Source organism: Haemaphysalis longicornis, unplaced genomic scaffold, assembly GCF_048455015.1.
Source record: "Haemaphysalis longicornis isolate Haplotype H1 unplaced genomic scaffold, Haemaphysalis longicornis Haplotype H1 scaffold_2, whole genome shotgun sequence".
Taxonomy (NCBI): domain Eukaryota; kingdom Metazoa; phylum Arthropoda; class Arachnida; order Ixodida; family Ixodidae; genus Haemaphysalis; species Haemaphysalis longicornis.
In genome coordinates this window covers 64,195,082-64,199,800 of record NW_027526295.1, presented here as the reverse complement: position 1 = coordinate 64,199,800, position 4,719 = coordinate 64,195,082, and the positions used below count along the sequence as shown (strand labels likewise).

Below are 4,719 nucleotides of genomic sequence, written 5' to 3'. Positions count from 1 at the left end.
GCGCGCAAGCGCCAGCCTGCGAGGGAGCCGGCCAATGGAAGCCCTACCTCTCAAGGCCAGGACGGTACTGCGGGAAAGCACAGCTACTCTCTCGGCAAGATGCGCAACATTGACTTTCACGCCTTTCCTTCTGCTTAAAAAATTGCAAATAAATCTGAACCCTTTCCCACTTATTTACCTCGGACGGGATTTCGAAAAGCCTTTCTAAACAATGCAAAACAATTACAAATTGCTCGCGAATCCCTCCCCCCCCCCCCCCCCCCCCAAAAAAAAAAAGGTCGGATTTGTTTGGTGTCGAGAATATTGCAGCGCAGATTGCACGCGGGCGAGGCTAGAGCGTGCCCTAGAGAGGCAGCGCGAGGCTAGCTTGTGGCAAGATTAAGAGAAAACCTATTGACCCTATCACTACAGCCAGCACGTCAGCGTAGTTGGCGTTTCTGCTCTCTCCGTAATCCGTCCGAAGCCTGCCGACGAATGCCGAAGATTAAGACGCCGAAAAGTGTCCTTATCCGGCAATGGACCAGTGGATCGCAGTGCTACACCGTCGACGGAGAAACAGTATTCTGCCAACCCTGCGGAAAGCAGGTGAGAATACAATACTTTCCACTTGATCTTAATTAACGATATCATGCACTTGACGTGAACACTGGACCAACCGTAAACGTGACGCCTCCAACAGTGCTTACGCTAAATTTATTCTGAATGCTCAGAACTTGCCAATAATGTGCGTTTTAAGAACTTTTTACGGTAACTGCTATTCATTGTTGTGCAATGTTTGCAACCTAATTCGGGAACTGGCTTCCTTATTGAAAATTTCCGGCACAGTGTTGGTCGGATTGTTGTATAAGCATCATGATTTTAAAAACGGTTACCTGCTATTGCGCAGCTGGCCAACTTCGCCATTCCTTGAGCTATTGTCAGGTTTACAACTCTACATGACTAAAAGCAAAAGTACACTAGCAACGTTTCACGTGCCTTACGCAATATCTTAGTTTTCGTTACTGTTTTCTTCGCGCAGGTACCCTGTGAAAAAAAGTTCCACTTGCAGCAGCATGAAAGAACAGCACTGCATCAAGCCAATGCTCTGCGCAACCAGCCGTCGACATCAAGACAATCGTTCCTGGCTGAAAGTATTGCTCAAGGAAAAAAAAGTGAATTCAGCGCTGACCTGTGCGAAGCATTAGTCGCTGCTAACATCCCTTGGGCGAAAATCGAAAACAAGACTTTCAAGAATTTCTTGCAAAAGTACTGCAAACAAAAGGTACCATCAGAGTCGACTCTTCGCAAGGAGTACCTGCGACCACTGTACGAGAAGACGCTACAAGAAATTAGAAGAGAAATCGGTGAATTCCACATTTGGATTTCTGTGGACGAGACGACAGATGTCACCGGACGAGTACTCGGTCACTTTGTAGTCGGAAAGCTTGACGCAGAAGAGAAAACAACACCCTTCCTGGTTTGCTCAAAAGAGCTAGAAAAAACTAGCGGAGAGACCATCGCCCGCTTCGTGAACTCGTCATTGAAGCTTCTGTACCCCTCCGGAGCCCACGACGACCGAGTACTGCTGCTCTACACAGATGCAGCAGCTTATATGCTTAAGGCTGGTGCACTTCTCAAGGTTTTTTACCCAGAACTATTGCACGTCACTTGTCTTGCTCACGGGATTCATCGGGTGTGTGAAGAGCTACGAAAGTCGTTCAGTTCGGTCAACGAACTGATAGCTGTAGGGAAGGCGGTGTTCCTCAAGGCTCCTTCCCGCGTTCGTGCTTTCAGGGAGCAGCTGCCGGGTGTACCTCTTCCACCGGAGCCTGTTGTTACCCGCTGGGGAACTTGGCTGACGGCAGTGGAATACTACAACCAACACTTAAACGGTGTCAAGGCTGTTGTAAGCAGCTTTGCTGAAGATGAGAGTGTCGCCGTGAGAAGGGCCCAGAAGGTTCTACATGATGTTACACTTGCATGTGACTTGGCCTATTTGTGTGCCCATTTCACGTTCTTGGCAACAACAATACAGAAACTTGAAAGTTCGGGCACAACGCTGACTGAAAATATTCAGCTGATTTTGGACGCACAGGAAAGGTTCGCTAGTGCTCCCAGGGGACCGGTTGCTGACAGAGCTATAGAGAAGCTTAAGTCTGTGTTGGACAGAAATCCCGGATTTTCGACGCTGACGGAACTGTCTGAGGTTTTGAGCGGCGGACATACCGCGATTCCAGATGGAATCAAAACATCCAACGCGCCAAAGTACAAGTACGCTCCGCTAACCTCAGTGGATGTGGAGCGTTCTTTCTCTGCGTACAAGACGATATTGACTGACAGAAGGCACAACTTCAAGCCCGAAAACCTGGAGATGGTGCTTGTTTGCCACTGCTTCCACAGCCTTTCGCACAGTGTTGCGTCACCCTAGATATCTTGAAATCGTCACCCTTGAGTGTTTTATGAAGAAAATAAAATTGCATTTTCAAAATACCGATGTTTGTAGCCTGTGTTTACTCTAAACCGAAAAATTGCACTGAAATACGCCGCCTGAGTAAATATTATTCGAGCCTATATATGCCTATATGGTAGTACTTAGTGCCTATATATGCCTAAATTTCAATTTTGAGCGCCTTCAATAGGCGCCTAAAACCCGTTTTTTTAGTGCCTAAACTTCCGGTCTCTAATTATCATTGCATAATGTCACTCAAGAAGCTGAAAGAGAAATTTTTTTGAACCCTTCCACGTACCAACTATGACCCAGCTGTGCTGCAAGATAGCAGCTGCCCTTGTTTCTGATTATTAAGCTGTGGTTTTCAAAATTATATTTCAGAAGGCATTATTTTCCTTCTCTTTTTCCTTTCGATGACTACAGGGAATTAAGTCTATAGACTATATAGACTGTTGGACAGGCCTGAAGTCATGAACTGCCTGTTTTTCCTTCAGTTTATGGAAAGTTAAATTTGATAATTTCGTAACAAGCAACATACAGCGTATTGTACCTTGTGACATTGCATCACTTCATTTCAGGGTTTGTAAGGCACTAGACTCAGTGTGCTATGCTGGTACGTCGTTTCCTGCCACATCTACCAATTAGTGCACAAAGAATTATGCAAACTTTTTGATGTCCTTAATTGTAAATTGTACAGTTGCCTCTCAATCACTTGATAGAGTATGTTCCCCATTATCTAAACTCTATTTCTAGTTCCTTTTTTAAATCTTTCATGCTTTCAAACTGAAGCATGCTTCCCTACTCTACCCCCCCCCCCCCCCCTATTTTAAGAAAAACATCTACTTATGGGGCGAAATTCTGGAAGAAAAGTGGCCTGATAATGGATGTGCTAGTGCAAGAAATGTGAGATGTATAAGTCGGGAAATGCCTTCAGTGTCACAATCATGCCTGGATCCCACTGAGTGGTAAGGACACAGGCATTATGGGCCGAGGCATTTTCTGCACACTGTTTGCTCTTTTAACTGTTAAGGATAGTACATTCCGAGTAAATTCAAAGGTAGTACATTCGGAGGCAATTTAAAGGAAGTATATTCAGAGGCAATTCAAAGGAAGTACATTCAGAGGCAATTCAAAGGAAGGATATTCAGAGGAAGTTCAAAGGAAGGAAATTCAGAGGCAATTCAAAGGAAGGATATTCAAAGTCTATTAAATAGCAGTGGCAAATTCTCAATTCAGAGGCAACTCAAAGGAAACTTCCCTTGTACTGCCTCTCGGATATTGATGGGCAATTGACTGTGAGTTCAAAGGAAATAAAAATTTTCATGAGGGCATGCTTACAGGCAGTTAGTGTGGTGGGCTTTCAGCAAGCTCGGGTCCGGCAACCGTGTTGTTCTGCCCAGCTGTGTGGTGGCCAAAATCAGAAAGACCTTCCCGTCCCTTCAGTGCATGGGGTTCAAGTGGATGTAGGCACGTAATCAACGGCGTGTCGCGAGTTTACGTAACGTTCGGCTGTCTTAGCTGTGTGCCATGTGATAAAGCTGAGCATATCAAAAGTGCGAGAAGAATGCAAATGCTATGGCAACGCCACCTGTATAAACATTGCCTAACGCGCTGCCACTTTCCAATGGGAACAGTAGGGATGCTTAGTTCAGACACTCATCCACTATGTGGCGCACGCCGGCAGACGTCTCGCCTTACGTCACTGCTCGCGAGTCGCGAACCCTGCACCCACTTGTACGACGTGTGTCTATCAGTTTGCATGTTAGGTTTCAAGAGCCGTTTCACTCGCATCTTAGCCGTGACGGGGCGCTAGTTCTGGGGCGCACTGGGAATGTCATTCAACGTGTCACTCGCTTCATACCTGCTGCATTTTTCGCTGGATGACTGACATAGGTGCAACTGAAATAGTGTGAGAACATATTAATTGTCAGATGGACAAATAGAAACGATATTTTCGAATACAGCGAGTATTTTACTGATATATTTCTCCCTGGAGGATATAGGGAAGAAAAAACTGCATGTACATTTTCTGTTCAAGCGCTCACTTCAACCATTACTTTCCAAAAGTATCACATACTTGTGAATTTCAGATTATAGGAAACAAAAGGTTTCTACAGTACATGTTCAATTTTAAAACTGTGAAACGATGCGGAGTGCGAACAGAGTGGACAAAACAAGGCCGAAACACAGAGACGACAGAGGGGGGATGCCCCACTCAGAAAATTTCGGGGCCCGTGATCCCAGTACGTACTCGCACACCCGGCATCAGCCTGCGGCCCCACAAGTGGTTT

The 4,719-nt window shown here is 45.7% G+C and overlaps 1 long non-coding RNA gene across 1 annotated transcript; it reads left to right on the top strand.

Moving 5' to 3' along the window:
- The first annotated feature begins 272 nt into the window (after window positions 1-272).
- Window positions 273-2,469, top strand: LOC144168932 (uncharacterized). The gene is made up of 2 exons (XR_013322305.1): window positions 273-585; window positions 1,019-2,469. It is a non-coding gene; the product is annotated as an uncharacterized LOC144168932 (long non-coding RNA).
- The last annotated feature ends 2,250 nt before the right edge of the window (window positions 2,470-4,719 follow it).